The 23,960-nt window shown below is 42.9% G+C and overlaps 1 pseudogene; it reads right to left on the bottom strand.

Moving 5' to 3' along the window:
- Positions 1–6,746: 6,746 nt before the first annotated feature.
- Positions 6,747–21,860, bottom strand: LOC124078514 (bone morphogenetic protein 15-like; annotated as a pseudogene).
- Positions 21,861–23,960: the final 2,100 nt, after the last annotated feature.

Below are 23,960 nucleotides of genomic sequence, written 5' to 3'. Positions count from 1 at the left end.
AAATATTAAAAACTTCTCTCTCTCTCTAAAAAAAAAGAGCTGTGGATTGTGTCTTAGTATGAATTGCCCCTGGGTTCAACACTTAGTACAAAAAACAAGAGAGAGAGAGAGAGAGAAGAAAAAAGATATCAAGTTGTTCAACCCTTCAGTTTACAGAGAGGAGGCATAACCTGCTTGATACCAAACACTACTTAATGGCAAAACCAGCTTTCAACCAAGGTATCCAAAGTTTTAGTCAGCATTTTTTCTTCTGTGCCATCATGTTTCTTCTGGCTGTACTTCCAAGGAAGGATGATGTGCCTGCTAGCAGCAGTGATTTTTATCAGTAAAGAAGCAAGATTAATCTCTCACAATTAGAGAAATGCAAATCATCTCACTCCAGTCAGAATGGCAGCTATTATGAAGACAAACAACAATAAATGTTGGTGAGGATGTGGGGGAAAAGGCACACTCATACATTGCTGGTGGGACTGCAAATTGGTGCAGTCAATATGCAAAGCAGTATGAATATCCCCCATCTGATTCAAATGTAAGATATGTCATGATCATTTTACTGTCATGTGTAACTAATTAAAACAAATAAAAAAAATTTTTAAAAATGAAAAGCAGTATGGAGATTTCTTGGGACATTGGGAATGGAACCACCATTTGACCCAGCTATCCCTTTCCTCGGTCTATACCCAAGGACTTAAAAACAACATACTATAGGGACACAGCCACATCAATGTTTATAGCAGCACAATTCACAAAAGTTCAACTGTGGAACCAACCTAGATGCCCTTCAGTAGATGAATGGATTTTAAATATGTGGCATATATACACAATGAAATAAAAGAGAATAAAATCATGGCATTTGCATGTAAATGGATGGCATTGGAGAAAATAATGCTAAGTGAAGTTACCCAATCCAAAAAACCAAATGCCGAATGTTTTCTTTGATATAAGGAGGCTGATTCATAGTGGGATAGGGAGGGGGAGCATGGGAGGAATAGACAAACTCTAGGTAGGGCAGAGGGGTGGGAGGGGAAGGGAAAAGGCAGGGGGTTAGCAATGATGATGGAATGTGATAGACATCATTATCCAAAGTACATGTATGAAGACATGAATTCGTGTGAACATATTTTATATACAGAGATATGAAAAATTGTGCTCTATATGTGTAATAAGAGTTGTAATACATTCCACTGTCGTGTATTTAAAAATAAAATCAATTAATATTACTAAAAAAGAATCAAGATGATCTCACCAATTCTGTGTACAAAATATTTACTAGTTTGTGCTGTTTGCACAAGGAGCTAGGCAATTTATGTTCTTCTGCTATAATGATGAAAAGAAGCTGAAGAACATAAGACAGCACTGTAAAGTAAGCCTTGGAGTGAAAATGGGTGGTTAAAGGATAGCTCAGGTGCTGGGATTATAGTTCAGTGGTAGAACACTTACCTAGATGCTTGAGGCCCTGGTTCTACCCCTAGCACAGCAAAATGGGGCAGGGGGAAAGGCAGGGCCTCCTTTCATAATAAGGGTGTGAGGATTTTTATTTTTTTCTTTACCAAAGTGTTTTCATATTTATTATTTCATCTTAGTCTCTCAACAGACCGGGAGTAGATAAGTTAGAATTATTAGCTTAAATTTACAGATGCAGAAAATTATACTGAAAAGTTAGCTCAGTGATTTGCCCAAGGTCACCCATCTAGGTAGTGACAAGGCCAGGACTCACATGTGTGTCTCTTTCTTCCAAATCTCTTTCCTCTCGTCTAGACACATAATTCTAGTAGTCCTTGAGTGATGACTACATATCCTGTAAACTGAACTTTACAGATTTCAATATGTTAGGGCTGAAACATGCTGAGTTCTACTGAATGGCATCATAGAGATCTTATCCCAGAAAGGGAAAAAAAAAGTTTGGTTTCAAGCTAGGTCAGAGCAAATGCTGTGTCACAGATAAGCATACAATTAGCCTACAATTAAGAATCAACAAGCTGTTTAAATTCCCAGCACCAAAAGAATCAAAATTAAAATATAAAACAGGGCCTGGGAGTGTTGCTAGGTGGTAGAGCACACTTACCTAGCATGTGTGAGGCCCTCCACTCCCAGTACTGCCAAAAAAAAAAAAAAATGACATCAAGCTGAGATGCCATTTCCTCAAAAGCCCTACATTCTAGTGGAAAAAAATGCAAAACAATAAACATGATCAAGACTGTCTTCTCAGGTCTAAAAGTCTCCAAGATAGAGGATGATTTCCCATGTGAATCACCTCTAAGAACTATAAAAAAGTGGGCTACCCAAACTGCCATTTTATTAAAGAAAAGTCGGGTCAGCATCATATAGTGCAGACAGTCCCGGGGAATGAGAAGAAAGGATTGATGGGGAGCCTGTGAGAGAAGTTCCCCTGTCCTGCTGGGACACAGGGCAGATGGCAGTGAGTCTAAGAGGCAATGACAGGTGAAGAAATGGAGGCAGGCAGTGGAAAGATTGACCCCAGAAAGATGGCTGTGGAAGGAAGGGGCCACTGTGTGTTTGCTGGCCACAAGGAAGAAGCTGCACAAGAACCCAGAAAGACACTAAACAAGCAGGAGAGTGAGAACGTCCTGTTGAGTCACAACTGCTTCAGTTCCTCAACTGTTGCCTTCTCCTAGAAAGTAGAGAGCATCTGGGGGCATGGGATAGAAATCCATTCAGAGAGAGAGACAGAATGTCAGAACAGTGGGTGGCATGTTTGGCTAACCCTTAGGTACCTACCACTTTAGGCCCCATTGATCTGTTATGCATAATACACCTGGCACCCTGTTGAGATCCCCAATTTTCTCCCTGAAGTGAAAAAGGTCAAGCTTGGTTTTCCCTCTCCAAAACCTAGGACAAAGAAAATAATTCAACTCCAACTGGAAGACACTTGAGCATTGTCCCTTAAAATAATTAAAATGAATCTCTTCTTCCTCTTTCCAAGCCCCTCCCCAGGAATTTTTTTTAAAGAGAAAGGAGACACTTGAACTTGAGTTTGGTAGTTCTGGAGTGATTGAGTGGAGGGAACATCATGGTTTTTATAGTTTGGCTTCTTCAGAACCACAGGGGAAAAGATGCTGACCCATATCTGAAAAGTTAATAAAGAACCGCAGAAATTTCATGAAAGGGCTGTTCTCAGTGCCTGACCTTCACCCCCAAATGCCAAAGAACACACCTAACTCACACTAGTGCTATTCTTGGTGGAGAATCTCAGAGTGAGGAGAGCTTTTCCAGGGTTACCTAGTTTAAGACCGTTTCTGGAACCTGTGCTATAGTGTTCGAAGCCTGTTCTCCAGTGGTCATAGGGGAACTTGCTCCCTTCTAAGCATGTCCATTTTGTTGTTGGAAAGTCTTGGCTGTGGGTGATATCCTAAGGTTGAACTGAAGCCATTTGCTCTCTGTCTGTCATTCATGGGTCCAAGCTTTACCTTTTGGAATCACACAGAACAAAGACACTTTCTCTCTTTTAGGACAGTCCTTGGGAGAACTAAAAACAAATGTGACCTTTCAAATATGACCTTTTCAAAAGCATTGTTAAACTTGCAAGTGTGATTTCACAGCCAGTGGTGGTATCCTCACCACACTAAAATAGGGAGGAAATGGAGATTTATTTTATGAATTCATTTGCTGCAAATCTGGCTGGGAAATATTGCTTTAGAACTGAGGCATCTGCAAGTTTGGAATGATTATCTGACCAAAACCTAGCACTACTATCTTCTATACTTTCTCTCTCTCTCTCTCTCTCTCTCTCTCTCTCTCTCTCTCTCTCTCTCTCTCTCTCTCTCTCTCTCTCCCCTCCACTACCATGTATGTCTCCTTCCTCTCAGAGGAAGGTTTAAAGTAGAGATATCTTCAGATTTGAGAAACAACGCTGAGCTAAAGCCGTATTTCAAAAAGAAAAGAGAATCCATCACCCAGTCACAACTTACCCCATTCTGCCAGTGTTGCAGTGAGTTTCTTTGCCACTATCACTAAAAGACCTGACAAGAACAATTTTAGAGGAAGAAAAGTTTATTTGGGGGCTCACGGTTTCAGAGGCCTTGATCTACAGAGAGCCAGCTGTGTTCCTCAGAGCTCAAGGACAGCTGAATATCACCATGAAAGTGTGGCAGAACGAGGAGGCTCAAGACATCACACCAGAAAGCAGAGGAGAGTGAGTTCTGCTCATCAAGGACCAAATAGATATCCCAAAGGCATGCCCCAGGGACACACCTCCTCTAGGACCAGCCTACCAGCCTATGGTTGTCATTCTGTTAAGGCTCTTCTAACCCAGTCATTTCTCCTCTAAACCCAAACATTTCTCTTCTAAATCTCATCTTACACATGGATTTTGAGGGACACCTCAACTAAACTAATAGCCAGTGATTTCCTTGGGGGTTTTGATGAGTCTGGACTTAATGGATAATAGGGCCAACCAATTAACTGAGTACTCCATAAACAGCTTGTTCCACAGGTATTCAGGGCTCAAGGCTGGGAGATCAGGACTTTCTGCAAATAGCAAAGAACCAAGAGACTGAACTCAGGATCTGGTCCTATAACCAAGGTTTGTCTTCAGGCCTGTTATGTATTTGTGCATAATCCAGGCAGACTGGGAAAATGACTGGACTGAAAGCCCATATCTCCTCTCAGTTCAAATTGAAGTACATAGGATTTCACAAACTGCCCTATTCAGTAACATAGCTATCCCATTCTATTGACATTTGTAGCATCCTTTTGAAATGGGCACAAATATTAATCATCTTAATTTATGTACAAAGCATATGCATAAGTTACATTTATTCCAATGAAAAAGTTAGTGAACTATGCAAATATTGAATTATTATATCAGGAAGAACGTATGCCCCACAAAAATGTCACTGTTGGGTGAGGTATAAAGCTCAGGTGTAGGCCACTTGTCTAGCACGTATGAGCCCCTGGGTTGGATTTCCCACTCTGTAAAAAGTATTGTTAGTGTTCTGTGTTTGTGTTACTGACTTACTAGGTACTGGGGTCTGGCAATAGAGAACAGGGGTATGACACAGGTAAAACCCCTCAAAGTGAGTTCCATCCTTTTCACAATAGACAGTTACACTAGTGTATACTAAGGGAGAGCATGTAATGCTATGTGAACCCAAAGTGGACACCTACCTGAGTCTGGAGGGGCATGGGAGCTACTGAGATGAAAAAAAAAATCACCTTAGGTGATTTCTAAAGATACAGTGGATAGATGGACAAACGAATATTAAGGAACAATTCCTTAAAGGGAAGAAGAGCATTTATATATGCATAGACTTGCAAGATATTCACTTGCAGCATATTTAGTCTAGCTAGAACTGTTGAGAAGGAATTGGTAGAAATGAGTTGATTTATGATGGATAAGAAAGATAGGGATTAATATTTGCAAACATATGTACCTACCCTTAATCAACCCCATCCCACTGAGAATGATACCAATTTATCAAGGAAGAGTCGGGCAGAGGGAAAGACTTACCAAGCTTCCTCAACAGGGCATGTCCATGAGTCCTGTTCACCAGCAGTATGCCTTTAAGAAAGCAGAATTCTGAAAAGCCTGCAGACCTGCCCCATAGGGACTAGAGATGAGATCCTAATCATAGCTAAAAGCCAACAAAGGAAACAAATTCCTTCCACCTGTTCTCCTAATTCCCCAAATATTCATGATCTTCTTCAACAAAAAAAATATATTTTTTAAATTTTTTATTAATGCATTTTAATTATACATTCTTATATTTGTACACGTGCACAATATATTTAGACAATTTCATCTTCTCATTTTACATTTCCCTCAATTTATGTGCATCACATTCCCACCCCATCACTTAAATACAGCACAGGAATATAGAATAGAACCACAGCATAAGCATTGGATAGCCCACAACAGAGTTCCATTCATCCCCATCTCCCCAAGTCTAATGTCCAGAGCCCAATGGATACATGAAACACGCAAGCCCAGAATGAAGTCAGCTCCAGACCTCTGCATGGCTCACTCTCCCCTCCACCACAGTCTCTCCTCCTCTCCTTCCCCAAACAGGCCTCCTGGTCTCTGAGCCATCAAGGACCTTTCTTTGGGTGTGAGTAAGGGCTTTAAATGTTATGTAGAATAAGAAAATATCCTGTGAAATCTACTGCTCCATAGAAAGTTTGAAATCTCCCTCATCCTAATCAGCAATAACAGCTCTTCTCCTCTTTACCACAAATGCTGGTGGTGTTGAAGCAATTGCCATCTCGGACAACTCCATGGTGATGCTTCCCTTTTCCCAGATGTAGAGGCTGAGAGGAAAAGCCCTACATGTTTACATGAAGGTTCCTATAAAGATGGTTACCTACAAAGTTCTCTAATCCAAGAATTAGAAGGTGGAAAGAGCATAGAAGCAGGCAGTCCGGATAGGAGACATTCATTTCCAGGAGATAGGAGGGGAGGAAGAGGGTACAAAAATCTCAGGCTACTAATACCACTCCAAATCCTCCAGAGCCTTAGAAGCTGAACACTAGCAAAAGTCCACCTTTCCCAGGCTTTGGTGGATACTTTATAAAGTTCTACCAGCTTGGGCCAGTGACTTGAAAACGTCACAATAAAAAATGACAAAATAGAGGCCTGGGGCTGTAGTTCAGTGGCAGAGTGCTTGCCTTGCACATGTGAGGAGGCACTGAGTTCGATCCTCAGCACCACATAAAAATAAACAAATAAAATAGACATGTTGTCTATCTATAACTACAAAAAAATTCAAAAGACAAAATAGGACATCTTCAAAGGACCATCTTACCCAAGCAGCAAGGGCTCTGACTAGTGGTCAAATTGTACTGACCAATAGTAGTGGTCAGATTTGTTCTAGTGACCAAATTTGACTAGGTCAAATTGGTATCAGCACAGTCTTGTCAACTGAGTAGATTACAAATGGGGGAAGAGACTAAAGAAACAATACTTAGGGCAAGAGATAGGACCTATAGATTTAAGATCCCATATATCTTTCACACTGATATTTACAACCATTCTACAATTACATGGGCAGCCCTAGCTAGCTGTTCCTTCATTATTATCTACATGTGCAAGACTGAGCAACCATATCCTCAAACTCCTTATACAGAATATTTCCAGTTTCCTCAATCAGAAGGATGCTCATGGGAACACATTTATAAGGCACACAGGAGGGCCAAGGGACATTCTTGTCCAGCAGCTCACTGACAAGGTTTTGAATGATGGCGTGATTGGGGGAATTGAGAACATAGCGTAGCACCCGAGGACAGGATCCCTTACAGTAGTTTGGGGTATGGTGGCGAGGAGCAATGATCCAATGATTCCAGCCCCGCTGCTGGAAGCTGACTTTGAAAGGACGAAGGGAACACTGATTATTGGCAGACTGATTATTTGCAGACCCATAATGTTCCTGGGAAGAGTCAGAAACCCTAGACACGATGCTGCCTGCTCGCCGGACCCTTTTTTGGAAGATTCCCTTTCCAAAAATTCCTCCAGTCCACTGGGAAGTTTAGTCCACTGGCCACTTTTATGAGTGTCATTGAAATAGACTAGTACAAAGGCAGTGTCCAAAGGTGAAGTACCATTCCATTGGATCCCAGGAATCCAATGGAATCCAAAGGAATCCAAAAACAGCAAGCTACCTTTTTGCTGCTGACAGATGAAGTGGAGTCTTAGGACCCTGTGACTCTTGTGATCCCAGAGTGTCTGTTGAATGTGTTGTGTGGTGTCCATCTCTGTTCAGGCTTTAAACAGAGAAGGCTTTGAGGAATTTCCTCCTGATGGAAAGTGGTTGGTTAGGGTTTGTGGGGCCCCGGGCTCCACATGGCAGGATAAATGACAGTGAGCTAGGTGGAGTTGTTGATGATAAACCACAGTGGCTCTGACCAGTTGGTACACTTCCCGCTTTGGTCCGAGAGGAAAGTCCAGGAACCTGCACACATAAGATAGAACAGGGTCAGGGGATTAGTGTCTTGCCTGAACACTGAGCCTGAAAATCCTTCACAAAACTGTTCAAGAGAAACAGCTATAATCAGCCCTGAAATTAACTCAAAGTAATAATATGTATCATTTGTTGAACACTTATGAATGTACAAGATGCTTTGTATTTATAAACTCTTGAATCCTCAATAGTCTTATGAGATACTTATTATTCCCATTTTGCAGACAAGGAAATTGAGGCTCACAGAAGCTATGTCAAAGGACACACACCCAAGTGCTGGATTTATCTCATTGGTGAGAGCACTTTTGCCTAGCATATGTAAGGTCCTGGGTTCACACAGCCAGCATGTGGTAAAGTTAAAATTTGAACTCAAGCTGGTTTCCATTAAGAAAAGAAACTATACCAGTGGTAAAGAAGTTGGTCAGGGGAGGGAGGAGGTAAGGGAAAAGGAAGTACTGTTAATTAAATTGATCAAATTATGTTATGTCCCTGCACAAATATGTCATGATGAATCTATTATGTATAATTATAATGCACCAATAAAATTAAAAATAAAACACTAAAGAAAGTAATTTGTCTCACTTTTAGATCACTTTACACTTCTAGACTGAGGGGGAAAACTCAAGCATACAAGAGTTTAGAAGATCAATTATATTACTGACTACTAAAGGTGACTAAAAGACATGCTGAAACATGCATGGATTAGGGTCCTTATTTCAGAGAGAACATGTGGCCTTTGGTTTCTTGGTATTGGCTCTGATTTGTGGATGCTAACCCACAGGAAGATTGGGAAGGGGACAATAGAAATCCATTGGATTAGACAAAGGGGGAGGAAGGGAAGGAGAGGAATAGGAGAGACAGTAGAAAGTTGGTCATAACTGTCCTAGCCTTGTATTTGTACACAGGAAAACTCCACATCATGTGCAACCACAAGAGTGGGAACCCAAATAGAATAAATTGTACTTCATGTATGTATATTCTGCCAAAACACAGTCTACTGTCATGTATAATTATAAGTAATAAAAATGTTTAAAATATTTTTAAAAGAGTCCTTATTTCATATCACTATACAGATGCAGATTTGGGGCAACAATTCGATATTGGGTGCTATTTTGTCATTGTTTTAAATCCAGGACCTAGGCACCACAAAATAATTATATCACTAGTGGGGATAGCTATTTTTGCCATTTCTGTCTTCCAACAACTTCAAGAATGGCTTCTTGGGCTGGGGCTGTAGCCCAGTGGCAGAGTGCTCACCTAGCATGTGTGAGGTACTGGGTTCGATCCTCAGCACCACATACAAATAAATAAAATAAAGGCATTCTGTCCATCTACAACTACAAAAAGTTTTTTTTAATTGCTTCTTAAGTATCTTTTGGCCATTTCTCCTTTAACTCCCCATTTATCCCTTTTCCAATCCTTTCTAGAAATGGCTCTCCATTCGCCCTATTCATTTTACGAACACTTCTCTAAATACCATCTCAACAAGGCCTTGATCACCAATATTTTGTTTGCTGGAAAGTCTATTAAAAACCACATGCCTCATAGCAATTGAGAGATTTAATCCAAACTGTTGTGCTGACACCCAGTGGCCAAAGGGTAGGAAGGCTGGGCCTGCAGAGTTCCCAACTTGTGCTCCCCCTCCTGGTAAAGGTCAAGAGCAAAGACTACAAAACCAGACATCTCAGGAAAAGGTCTTCTCTCTCCTTTACAAACATCTGAGTAAGTATTTCCACGTTAATTTATATATTATTCACTAACCTTCCTCCTCCACTGAATCCACAAGCCTGGGGTTGTAATAGTGCTGGGGATTTAACATAACTCTTTAATATTTTGATGTTCCAGAATACTTTTTAAAGTTTGGATTCTAACTCATGCTTAACACACCCTCAGGATTGGGGCACTCACTAGCCATCATTCACACAGGCCCAAGCCAGGCCTGTATTTGCTTTCTTAAGTTATTCCATACTCCCATCTTACAATAATCTTTCCAAGAGGCCCACCCATACACCTGCTCCACCATGCCTGAAAAGGGACCCAACCCAAACTCTAGCAGGCTGTCTAGTGAGGAACTGCCCTTTCCTTTCAGACCTTGACCTCACAAGTTTCCTGAAGCAGGGTGGGGTTGCTGAGGCTCAGAGCCAGGAAGGGTCTGCTCAGACCTTTTCAGGGAAAGGAATGACTCATACATCCTGTGTGACTGAACCTGTCATCTGCTTCTGGATCCTTTCCAGAGTCCCTAAGATACCAGTTGCTTCCTAGTCGGCCCGGGATATGTGCCTAATTGTAGGCATCCTCCTTTTCAGCCTCATAGCATCAGTGCAAACTTGATTTGGTCTGCTTTGTGCTGCAGTTAGGAAAGGAATCTGGGGCCCTCCTCAGGGCCTCCGACCCCACCTCTCACCAGCCTCATATCCTGCCATTCCCTGCAGAGCTCTCTAGACTCAGCCACAAATAGGTCATTCTTCCCTCTAGGCCTTTGCACACGCTGTTCCTTAAACCTAAGTCAGGTGTCTCTCCACTCTTCTCATGTCTCCCTTCTTAATAGACCTCCCCTCAAATGTTCCCTCTTCAAAGCTACCTTCACATAACCCCATGGAAAGAGATGACTTCATTGCTATTATCAATCATAACCGATTTGCCACAATTTGCGACTTAACTGTTTGCACGTTTATCTCCCCACCAGAGCACATGCTCCAAGACAGTAGCTGTCAGATCAGGCGAATTGGGCAGCAACCAAAGGAAGAAGATTTAAAAAGGCCACTGAATGAGGTTTTATTGAGATATCACTCCCGGGCAGACTCGATCAGACCCACAGAGTGGACAGGAGAAGGGTCTGAGGAGAAACCGCGTGGAAGCTCAACCAGACTGGACTTTTATGGGGCTTACAGCAGGAAGGGAAGGGCTTGGGATAGGGAAAAGTGTTTTTAGGGTCCCTTGTCCTTTTGGAGTTGGTCAGGGGAGTTAGCTGAACTCCAGGACTGGCCAGGGGGTCCTGCTGATTGACAGGCATTAGTCAGGAGATCTCGCTGATTGACAGACGTTTCCACTGGCACCTGATTGATGTTCCTTTCCTACATGGCTCCTTTGTTCTAAGTTGCCACCAAGTCGCCACCACCGACCTGACAGTAGCTTTGCCTGTCTTAATCACATTTGCATGCTCAGCCCTATTTATTCAGTAGGTGCTAAATAAATATTTGTTGAATGAATTTCCACCCACACCAAGTTATGTTCTCTTTCCTAAATCAGGATGAACTTCTCTGCCAATGTAATCGGCTCCTTACTCCTCCTTTCCCGAGTTCCAGCTTAAATATTACCTTCTCAATGAGGCCTTCCACCATTATCTCTGCTTTCCTTTCTCTGCTCCAAACAGTGAGACATGTGTGTGTGTGTGTGTGTGTGTGTGTGGTGCTGAGCATTGAACCCAGGGCATTATGCAAGTGAGGCAAGCACTCTACCAACTGCATTATATCCCCAGGCCTGATCCATTTCTTCTCTGGAATCCTGGTATCCCAATTGCTAATCCTCTAAGCACTTGTAACATTATCTACCTATACTATTATACTAGTGTAAAGATGGCCTTAGGCCTGAGCCTAAGCAACTCCATTTTAAAACTCCAGTTTGAAACCTGCAGTCTCATCAGGCATACCTACAGAGCCTTCCAGTATGACCCTCAGGCACAAACAAGTCATTTCTCCCCACCCTGAAAAGCTCAGAGTGAAGTCTCTGTCATGTTGTCCTCACCTCAGTAAGGGGGAGTGGCAAGAAAATCAGGATAGGGACCACAGACCAGATGCTTTATGCAAATGACTGATAGGGATTGAAAGGGTGGTCAGAAGCCCCAAAATTTAGTATAAATGATGGAGCAAATGAACTGACATTAAGCCAGCCCACACTGATGCCCTCCCGCTGGAGAGCCTGATGAGAACCTGGACTGACATCCCAACTCTTTTCATGGATTGCCTGATCTTCTGCCTCTTCCCCACCACTGTCAGACTCTACAGCCACATCTTGACCCTGGTGAGAGCTGCAACTTCTCCCTAGGACTCTCTCCTAAACTGGCTGTCAGCTCCACCCCAGGAGAAGCCTGCCTTGGCTCCTGATCTGATCACCACGGTCTGAGTGAGTGTGTGTCCGCTGGTCTTAAAGCCTAAGGTTTCAGACTTTTGATCTGATACTTGAGCTTAGTGTCAGGTCGGTGGCGGTGACTTAGGAACAAAGCACCAAGTAGCCTGAGCATGGGAAAGAAACATCAATGAGGCACCGACAGATACACCTGTCAATAAGTGGGATCTCCTGGCTAATGGCTGTTAATCAGCAGGGTCTCCTGACCAATCCTGGTCTCAGCCAGTTCCCCCGACCAACTCCAGTAGGACAAGGGACTCTAAAAACAGCTTTTCCTGTCCCAAGCCCTTTCCATCCTGCCATAAGCCACATAAAATTCCAGTCCTGTAGAACCCCCACGTGGTTTCTCCTCAGACCCTTCTCCGGTCTACTCTGTCAGTCTGATCGAGTCCCACATGGGAGTGAGTCTCAATAAAGCCTCGTTCAGCAGCCTTTTAAATCTGCCTCCTTTGATCGCTGCCCAGTTGCCTGACCTCACATCTGGTGCCGAAACCTGGGAGGGATTTTCGGGCTTCTGCCTCAGGGAATTGAAGTCCATCCCTTCCCCCTTCAAATGAACCAGGAAAATTCCTAAGCTGCTCTTTTCCCTGTCTTCATCTGGGCCAACAGACTTGGGTAAGTTCCCTTGTTCTCCTGACCTTACAGCCCCTTTCCATGTGTGGGGTCTATCCATAAGTCACACGCATGCCATAGACCCTACCCATTCCGTTCAAGTCTCCCGGAACTGTGGAGACATTCCAGTCCTCTTGCAAGCCCCTCCATCCGTTTGGACCCCCAAGTGGGTTGCTGGGACACCTCAACCCCTGCCTGGCCCTTACCCGTTCCTCAGGTGAGCACAAGCAAAATTTGGGACGCATTTTTCTGCTCCCAGTCACCCCTGAGGGTGCCAGAAGGTCATGGGAAACACGGAATCCTATCCTTAGACCCCAAAAGTTCTATGGGTCACAATGGCCCCCAGAAGGAACTTTGATTTTATTTTTAATTTTTATTGTGGGTTGTTCAAAACATTACAAATTTCTTGACATATCATATTCCACACTTTGATTCAAGTGGGTTATGAACTCCCACCTTCACCCCATACACAGATTGCAGAATCACATCAGTTACACATCCATTGATTTACATATTGCCATATTAGTGTCTGTTGTGCTCCGCTGCCTTTCCCATCCTCCACCCTCCCCCCTCCCCACCTCTCCCCTCCCCTCCCCTCCTCTCTCTCTACCCCCTCCACTGTATAACCCTGAGGGTCTCCTTCCATTACCATGCAATTTCCCTTCTCTCTCCCTTTCCCTCCCACCTCTCATCCCTGTTAAATGTTAATCTTCTTCTCATGCTCTTCGTCCCTACTCTGATCTTAGTTACTCTCCTTATATCAAAGAAGACATTTGGCATTTGTTTTTTAGGGATTGGCTAGCTTCACTTAGCATAATCTGCTCTAATGCCATCCATTTCCCTGTAAATTCTATGATTTTGTCATTTTTTAATGCAGAGTAATACTCCATTGTGTATAAATGCCACATTTTTTTATCCATTCGTCTATTGAAGGGCATCTAGGTTGGTTCCACAGTCTTGCTATTGTGAACTGTGCTGCTATGAACATCGATGTAGCAGTGTCCCTGTAGCATGCTCTTTTTAGGTCTTTAGGGAATAGACCAAGAAGGAGAATAGCTGGGTCAAATGGTGGCTCCATTCCCAGCTTTCCAAGAAATCTCCATACTGCTTTCCAAATTGGCTGCACCAATCTGCAGTCCCACCAGCAATGTACAAGTGTACCCTTTTCCCCACATCCTCGCCAGCACTTGTTGTTGTTTGACTTCATAATGGCTGCCAATCTTACTGGAGTGAGATGGTATCTTAGGGTGGTTTTGATTTGCATTTCTCTGACAGCTAGAGATGTTGAGCATTTTTTCATGTACTTGTTGATTGACTGTATGTCCTCCTCTGAGAAGTGTCTGTTCAGGTCCTTGGCCCATTTGTTGATTGGGTTGTTTGTTCTCTTATTGCCTAATTTTTTGAGTTCTTTGTATACTCTGGATATTAGGGCTCTATCTGAAGTGTGAGGAGTAAAGATTTGTTCCCAGGGTGTAGGCTCCCTATTTACCTCTCTTATTGTTTCTTTTGCTGAGAAAAAACTTTTTAGTTTGAGTAAGTCCCATTTGTTGATTCTAGTTATTAACTTTTGTGCTATGGGTGTCCTATTGAGGAATTTGGAGCCCGAACCCACCGACTGTAGATCATAGCCAACTTTTTCTTCTATCAGACGGCGTGTCTCTGATTTGATATCAAGCTCCTTGATCCATTTTGAATTCACTTTTGTGCATGGCGAGAGAAAGGGATTCAGTTTCATTTTGTTGCATATGGATTTCCAGTTTTCCAAGCACCATTTGTTGAAGATGCTATCCTTCCTCCATTGCATGCTTTTAGCCCCTTTATCAAATATAAGATAGTTGTAGTTTTGTGGATTGGTTTCTGTGTCCTCTATTCTGTACCATTGGTCCACCCGCCTGTTTTGGTACCAGTACCATGCTGTTTTTGTTACTATTGCTCTGTAGTATAGTTTGAAGTCTGGTATCGCTATACCGCCTGATTCACACTTCCTGCTTAGCATTGTTTTTGCTATTCTGGGTCTTTTATTTTTCCATATGAATTTCATGATTGCTTTCTCTATTTCTACAAGAAATGCCGTTGGGATTTTGATTGGCATTGCATTAAACCTATGGAGAACTTTTGGTAATATCGCCATTTTGATGATGTTAGTTCTGCCTATCCATGAACAGGGTATATTTTTCCATCTTCTAAGATCTTCTTCTATTTCTCTCTTTAGGGTTCTGTAGTTTTCATTGTATAAGTCTTTCACCTCTTTTGTTAGGTTGATTCCCAAGTATTTTATTTTTTTTGAAGATATTTTGAATGGAGTGGTTGTCCTCATTTCCATTTCAGAGGATTTGTCGCTGATATACAGGAATGCCTTTGATTTATGCGTGTTGATTTTATATCCTGCCACTTTGCTGAATTCATTTATTAGCTCTAATAGTTTCTTTGTAGAGCCTTTTGGGTGTGCTAGGTATAGAATCATATCATCTGCAAATAGTGATAATTTAAGTTCTTCTTTTCCTATTTTTATGCCTTTAATTTCTTTCGTCTGTCTAATTGCTCTGGCCAGTGTTTCGAGAACTATGTTGAACAGAAGTGGTGAGAGAGGGCATCCCTGTCTTGTTCCAGATTTTAGAGGGAATGCCTTCAGTTTTTCTCCATTCAGAATGATGCTAGCCTGAGGCTTAGCATAGATTGCTTTTACAATATTGAGGGATGTTCCTGTTATCCCTAGTTTTTCTAGAGTTTGGAACATAAAGGGATGCTGTACTTTGTCGAATGCTTTTTCCGCATCTATCGAGATGATCATATGGTTCTTATTTTTAAGTCTATTGATGTGGTGAATAACATTTATTGATTTCCGTATATTGAACCAGCCTTGCATCCCAGGGATGAATCCTACTTGATCATGGTGTACAATTTTTTTGATATGTTTTTGTATCCTTTTCGCCAGAATTTTGTTGAGGATTTTTGCATCTAGGTTCATTAGAGATATTGGTCTGTAGTTTTCTTTCTTTGAAGTGTCTTTGTCTGGTTTAGGTATCAGGGTGATGTTGGCCTCATAGAATGAATTTGGAAGTTCTCCCTCTTTTTCTATTTCCTGAAGTAGCTTGAAAAGTATTGGTATTAGTTCTTCTTTAAAGGTTTTGTAAAATTCTGCTGTATACCCATCCGGTCCTGGGCTTTTCTTAGTTGGTAGCCTTTTTATGGTTTCTTCTATTTCCTCAATTGATATTGGTCTGTTTAGGTTTTCTATATCCTCCTGACTCAATCTGGGCAGATCATATGACTTAAGAAATTTATCTATGCCTTCACTATCTTCTAATTTATTGGAGTATAAGGATTCAAAATAGTTTTTGATTATCTTCTGTATTTCTGAAGTGTCTGTTGTGATATTGCCTTTTTCATCCTGTATGCTAGTAATTTGAGTTCTCTCTCTTCTTCTCTTCACTAGCATCGCTAAGGGTCTGTCGATTTTGTTTATTTTTTCAAAGAACCAACTTTTAGTTTTGTCAATTTTTTCAATTGTTTCTTTTGTTTCGATTTCATTAATTTCAGCTCTGATTTTAATTATTTCTTGCCTTCTACTTCTTTTGCTGTTGTTTTGCTCTTCTTTTTCAAGGATTTTGAGATGAAGTATGAGATCATTTATTTGTTGGTTTTTTCTTTTTTTAAGGAATGAACTCCAAGCAATGAATTTTCCTCTTAGAACTGCTTTCAATGTGTCCCATAGATTCCGATATGTTGTGTCTGTGTTTTCATTTATCTCTAAGAATTTTTTAATTTCCTCCTTGATGTCTTCTATAACCCATTGATCATTCAGTAACCTATTGTTCATTCTCCAAGTGATGTATGCTTTTTCCTTCCTTCTTTTATCGTTGATTTTCAGTTTCATTCCATTATGATCAGATAGGATGCATGGTATTATCTCTACTCCTTTATATTGTCTAAGAGTTGCCCTGTGACATAATATATGATCTATTTTTGAGAAGGATCCATGTGCTGCTGAGAAAAAAGTGTAACTGCTTGATGTTGGGTGGTATATTCTATATATGTCAATTAAGTCTAGGTTATTGTGTTATTGAGTTCTATAGTTTCCTTATTCAACTTTTGTTTGGAAGATCTGTCCAGTGGCGAGAGAGGTGTGTTGAAGTCTCCCATGATTATTGTATGGGGGTCTATTAGACTCTTGAACTTGAGAAGAGTTTGTTTGACGAACATAGCTGCACCATTGTTTGGGGCATAAATATTTATGATTGTTATGTCTTGTTGGTGTATGGTTCCCTTAAGCAGTATGTAGTGTCCCTCTTTATCCCTTTTGATTAACTTTGGCTTGAAGTCTATTTTATTTGATATGAGTATGGACACTCCCGCTTGTTTCCGAAGTCCATATGAGTGATATGATTTTTCCCAACCTTTCACCTTCAGCCTATGTATGTCTTTTCCTATCAGATGCGTCTCCTGTAGGCAGCATATTGTTGGGTCTTGTTTTGTGATCCATTCTACTAGCCTGTGTCTCTTAATTGGTGAGTTTAAGCCATTAACATTTAGGGTTATTATTGAGATATGGGTTGTTCTTCCAGCCATATTTGTTTATTTCTGTTACTAAACATGGTTTGTTTTCCTCTTTGATTATTTTCCCCCCCTTTACTGTCCTACCTCCCACTGTTGGTTTTCATTGTTATTTTCCATTTCCTCTTCCTGTAATGCTTTGGCGAGGATGTTTTGAAGAGATGGTTTTCTAGCTGCAAATTCTTTTAACTTTTGTTTATCGTGGAAGGTTTTAATTTCATCTTCCATCCTGAAGCTTAATTTCGCTGGATACACAATTCTTGGTTGGAACCCATTTTCTTTCAGTGTTTGAAATATGTTATTCCAGGATCTTCTAGCTTTCAGAGTCTGTGTTGAAAGATCAGCTGTTATCCTGATTGGCTTACCCCTAAATGTAATCTGCTTCCTTTCTCTTGTAGCTTTTAAAATTCTCTCCTTATTCCGTATGTTGGGCATCTTCATTATAATGTGTCTAGGTGTGGATCTCTTATGATTTTGCACATTTGGCGTCCTGTAGGCTTCTAGGATTTGGGATTCTTTCTCATTCTTCAAGTCTGGGAAGTTTTCTCATATTATTTCATTGAATAGATTGCTCATTCCATTGGTTTGGACCTCTGTACCTTCCTGTATCCCAATGACTCTTAAGTTTGGTCTCTTAATGTTATCCCATATTTCTTGGATGTTCTGCTCATGGTTTATTAACAGTCTTGCTGAGCTGTCTATGTTCTTTTCCAGTTGAAATACTTTGTCTTCATTGTCTGATGTTCTATCTTCTAAGTGTTCTACTCTGCTGGTAGTATTCTCCATTGAGTTTTTAAGTTGGTTTATTGCTTCCTGCATTTCTAGGATTTCTGTTTGTTTGTTTTTTATAACCTCTATCTCCCTGTATAGTTGATCCTTTGCTTCCTGGATTTGTTTGCGTAATTCATTGTCGAAGTGATCTTTCATTGTCTGATTTTGCTGTTTAATGTCTTCCTTGATACTCCAGATCATCTGAAGCATGTATATCCTGAATTCTTTATCTGACATTCCATCTGCTGCAGCTGTTACCTCTTCTAAAGTTGCGTTGACCTGCATTGCTTGTGGTCCTTTCTTTCCTTGTCTTTTCATACTGCTTGCGTATCTTTCCTGCAGGCGCGGGCGGCGGCTCTGCTCTCTCCTTATTCCAATTGGGGTGTCGTGGCTACCACGCCGGCAGGTCACTGGGCCTGTTCTGGGCACTGGCGGCGTCTCTGTTCTGCCCCTACTCCAATTGGGGTGACGAGTGTACCACGCCGGCAGGCCACCGGGCCTGATCCGCCGGTCGTTTGCAGGTTTGCCTACCCTGCAGGCGCGGGCGGCGGCTCTACTCTGCCCCTACTCCAAATGGGGTGACGTGTCTGTCGTACCGGCAGGCCACTGGGCCTGTCCGGCTGGTCGGTCGCAGATCTGCCCACCTTTCGGGCACGGGTGGAGGCTCTGGTCTGCCCCTACTCCAATTGGGGTGTCGTGACTACCCTGCCTGCAGGATGCTGGGCCTGTTCCTGGCACGGGCAACGACTCTGCTCTGCCCCTACTCCAATTAGGGTGGTGTGTGTACCATGCCGGCAGGCTCCTGGGCCTGATCCGCCGGTCTGTTGCAGGTCTGCCTACCTTGGAGGCGCGGGCGGCGGATCTGCCCTGCCCCTCCTACCACGCCTGCGGACCCCTGGGCCTGATCTGCAGGTTGGTCACAGGTCTGCTCACCCTGCGGGCACGGGTGGCGGTTCTGTTCCGCCCCCACTCCAATTGGGGTCACGTGGCCACCACACCGGCAGGACCTGATCCGGGCGTGGGAGAAAGATCTGCTCTGCCCCTACTCCAGTTGGGGTGGCGTGTGTACCACACTGGCAGGCCACTGGGCCTGACCCGCCAGGCTGTCACAGGTCTGTTTACCTTGCAAGCACGAACGGCGGCTCTGCCCTGCCCCTCCTACCACGCCCATGTACCACTGGGTCGCGGGTCTGCCCACCTTGCGGGTGCGGGTGGCGGCTCCGCTCCGCCCCCTCTCCAATTGGGGTCACGCGGTCACCACGCTGGCGAGCCGCTGGGCCTGCTCCGGGTGCTGGCGGCGGCCCGGCTCCTCCCCTCTGGCTCGGAACTTTGATTTTAAACCCTCACTGAATTGGACAATTTCTGTCACCAGACAGGGCAAAAAATGTTCAAGCTTTGAGATTCACTCCCATCCTTCCCTCTGCTCTCCGCTCCCATCCTCCTCTCTGTTCTGTTCTACTGCTAAAGTTTTCCTTGCTAGGGAACCACTTTCCCATTCTACTTTTTCTTCCTCATTCTCAGATACCCAAGCTTCTCTCAGCCTTACCTTGCAGTCCTCCCCCTGCCATCGGTATGGAATCTGCTACCACCGCTGCTGCGACCATGTCTGTGTGCTTATGGTCTGCCACCCAGGTTCCATCAGGCAGGCAGAAGGGGTCCCATCTTGCTGTGAATTGAGCATGATGGGGACAAAGAAAATCATAAAGCATATTTGGTGCCAAAATCTCAAAGTAGCACCATGGCCCAAATAGGAGAACTTCCTGGCAGGTTGGGATACTGCATTTAAAGATTTAAAAAGTTATAGACAGATTTTAGGATCAGACTTGAGCTCAAATTTCGTCTCTGCCACTCACCGTGTGACATTTGCCAGTTGCTTTCTCTCTCCATGCCATAGTTCTCTTCTCTCTAAAATGGTCAATTGCCCCACAACTACAAGTGGTACTGGCTGTCATTAATTAAATACTGTCACAGATGCTCGCATATCCTCAGGTGTTAGCTTTTCTCATCTTTTCTGAGGCTTTATAAGTCTCCCCAACACAGCATCCTGTACTATTTGCCTTCTAAGAGCAAGCCACCACATAAACAGCCCTCCACAAAAATGCAGCTCAATTACAGTCTTCAGAGACAACAAGCAATAAGATTATTATGAAGGAAAGTGGCTAACACATTACTCAGTTGTTGTGGGGAATGGAAAAGATTTTTCAGAAGGCCCCAAGCTAATCTGTTCTTAAGCTGGGGCCCTAAAGGAAAATAGGCTTGGAGCCAGCTTTCCTGAGCTTGCCGTCCTTTCAAAACCAGGGCAGGTGGTACATATCTGGAATCCCAGTGACTCAAGAGGCAGAGGCAGAGGCAGGAGATTCACAAGTTTGAGACCAGCGCCAGCTACTTAGGAAGATCCTCAGCAAATTAGTAAAACCATTTCTCAAAATTTAAAAATCAGCCAGGTGTGGTAGTGCATGCCTGTCATTGCAGCAGCTCCAGAGCCTGGGGCTGGAGGACTGCAAGTTCAAAGCCAGCTTCAGCAACTTAGCAAGGCCCTAAGCAAATCAGCGAGATCCTGTCTCTAAAAGGGCTGGGGATGCGGCTCAGTGTTAATATGATGAACCAGAAGTCATGACTATAGTGACTCCATTTTGTTTATTAACTCCATTTTGTGAAACATCCATGCCAACTAGAAAGGTCATGACTGGGGCAAGTTTTTGTTTTTTTTTTCCTTTGGTTGAACCCTCGAGAACACGGAACTATCTAACTGGGCTCTGTTTCTGTAACTGGGATGACTGGGCTCCTGTTTCTGTAACTGGGATGACTGGGCTCCTGTTTCTGTAACTGGGTAACTGGGCTTATTTTGATTGGCTAAGCCTCCCACCGCCTGAATGCAATCTCCCGCTTCTGTAATTTAGCTTCATTGCATTGACTAAACCCCCAAATGTCCCTTTTGTGGTTTTTTGACTTAAATATGAGGCCAAACTGAAGGGGGTGCACCACTCTATCTTGCTTTTAGAGAGTAGAGTGTCCGCCACTGGCCAGCAATAAAGACTTAATTGGAATGCCAATGTGTGGTCTGAGAGTTAATTGAGGGTCTTGGTATCGGTATAACACTTAAGCACCCTTGGGTTCAACCCCCAGTACCAATAAATAAATCAATAAATTTTAAAATAAAAATAAAAGGCTGGGGCCTGGCATGGTGGTGCATGCCTATAATCCCAGCAGTTTGGGAGTTTAACACAGGAGGATGGCAAGTTCAAGCCAGAAATGGAGATGCGCTAAGCAACTCAGTGAGACCCTGTCTCTAAATTAAATACAAAATAGGGCTGGGGATGTGGCTCAGAGTTCAGTCCCTGGCAGCCCCCACCACCCCAAAAGGGCTGGAGACTGATTTGGTTGTAAAGCACCCTGGGGTTCAAACTCCAACAACAAAACCAAAACCAAAGAAAATGAAGCCATGCCTACCTGCACCAGGCAATGAGGCCTGACAGTAAACCCACAGATTCCTTGTTCTCTACACTCTTCTGTTCTTCTCCCGACTCTAGGGTAGAATGGGGACACGAGGACTCACCTCCTCTAGGCCTTGCTACATGGGCCAAAGGCCTCACCAGGCTCACCATGGTGGCTCTGATGGTGCAATCTTCCTAGGATGTCCATGGGGGTCAGCTGAACACTGGCCCAACTCCAGCATGTACTGTAGCGGATGCCCTTGGAGCTGCGGCTTCCTCTGCTGCTTGCCTGGTGCTTCTTCTATCAGCTCCCGAAACAAAAAAGGTAGGTAGGGGTTTCCATGGGCAGGGCGGTGACAGAGGGATGGTCTCCCTTTTCCATGTGGACCCCATGCTCCATTGAAAGCACCAGTCCCCAAAGAAGTATTCTAAGAGAGCTGGGGAGGACCATCTTCAAAGGCTTGGTGTTCAGCCAAGAGTTCCAGACCAAGCCCAAAGGGTGTCACTCTGATCCCTTCGTTTCATGCAAGGAACCATATCTAGGCTCCAGGACCAAGGATGGGACAAGGAATGAAAGAAAGGCAGGCCTTATATAGCTTCCCAAGACGACCAAAGTATAATCGTTGGTGCAGAGATATCATTAGACCATGGAAACATGAAGATTTAAACACATATATTAAATTATGTAGAGACATTAATGAACAAGAGCAAGTCGTGGCAGCTGCAGTAAAACAGGCTTTAGATGCCAGGCCAAGAACATGCTACAATTGTGAACAAACAGGACATTTTAAAAGGAATTGCCCCATTGGAGGAGGGTTTAACAAAACTAGGTATCAAAGGAGTAGAATACCAGGTATTTATCCACGATATCGTGGAGAAAGGCATCGGGCTCCATTGCCAAAAAATGGACAGGGGGGCCCAATGCTCCGGGGCCCAAAACCACAAATATACGGAGCACTGGAGGAACCCAGCAACCCCATCAGGGTAGTGCCCAGGACACATTGTCCATCAGATCCCTCATCAGACAAACCAGAGGGAGCGCAGGGTTGGACATCTGCGCCTCCGCCAGAGCAGTACTAACTCCAGAGATGGGAGTTCAAATCATTCCCACAGGGGTGAAAGGACCTCTTCCCAAAGGAACAGTAGGCTTATTATTGGGACGCAGTTCTTCTACTCTAAAAGGACTTATGATAAGTCCTGGGGTAATTGATCCCGATTATGAAGGTGAAATAAAATTTATAGCCAGTTCTCCAAAGGGTATATCAGTAATTTCACCAGGAGATAGAATAGCACAGTTACTAATAATACCCAGCCTACATGATAAATTTTCCAGTCGTACTGTAGAAAGAGTTTCCAAGGGATTAGGCTCCACAGGTGTAGATTGGGCTATGCTTTCTTTAAATTTAGATTCTCGCCCCATGCTAAAACTAAATATTCAAGGACATGAATTTAATGGGCTACTGGATACAGGTGCAGACCTTAGCATCATCTCTCATCAAGAATGGCCAAAACATTGGCCATTACAACAAGCCACTCAAACGCTTCGAGGCCTAGGAGTGGCGACTAATCCCCATAGAAGTGCAATGGTATTAGATTGGAAGGATCCTGAAGGATGTGAAGGAACTATACAGCCATATGTATTGGATCATCTTCCCGTAAATTTATGGGGACGAGATGTCCTGGATCAATTAGGTTTGACATTAACAAATAACATCAACCAAAATGCATCCACTATTATGACTAGACAAGGTTTTAGGAAAGGAAAAAGATTAGAAAAACAAGAACAAGGTATAGCAGCACCAATACAAATAGATCAAGGAACAGAAAGACATGGGTTGGATTTTCAGAAAGGGCCACTGAGACAATAAAAATTACTTGGAAATCAGAAAGACCAGTATGGGTTCCTCAGTGGCCCCTGACTAAAGAAAAGATACAAGCAGCCCATGACCTGGTCAAACAACAATTAGCGGAAGGATATATACAACCTTCTGTATCTCCCCATAATACTCCCATTTTTGTCATCAAAAAAAAATCTGGTAAATGGAGATTATTGCAAGATTTAAGAGCCATTAATAATGAGATGGTTATTATGGGACCTGCTCAATCAGGGATTCCTCAGTTGTCTGCTTTGCCAAAAACCTGGTATGTTTTAGTTATAGATATTAAAGATTGTTTATTTTCAATTCCAATTCATCCTGAGGATAGTCCACGTTTTGCATTTACTATCCCTGCACTGAATCATGAAGGTCCTGATCAGAGATATGAATGGAAAGTACTCCCTCAAGGGATGGCTAACAGCCCAACTATGTGTCAAATTTATGTTAACAAAGTAATCCAGCCACTTAGAAATCAAAATCCTGAACTACAAATATTTCACTATATGGATGATGTATTATTAGCACACAAAGATAAAAACACATTGCTAGAATGTTATGCCACACTTACAAACTTACTAAAAAATTACAATCTAGAGATAGCAATAGATAAAGTACAGCTAAATTTTCCAATTAATTATTTAGGAGTTCTATTATCCTCAACCATGGTCCGTCCA

Source organism: Marmota monax, unplaced genomic scaffold (assembly GCF_021218885.2).
Source record: "Marmota monax isolate L192 unplaced genomic scaffold, Marmota_monax_Labrador192_F-V1.1 WCK01_AAM20220418_F8-fsc00494, whole genome shotgun sequence".
Taxonomy (NCBI): Eukaryota; Metazoa; Chordata; class Mammalia; order Rodentia; family Sciuridae; genus Marmota; species Marmota monax.
This window is presented reverse-complemented; position numbering and strand designations above follow the sequence as displayed.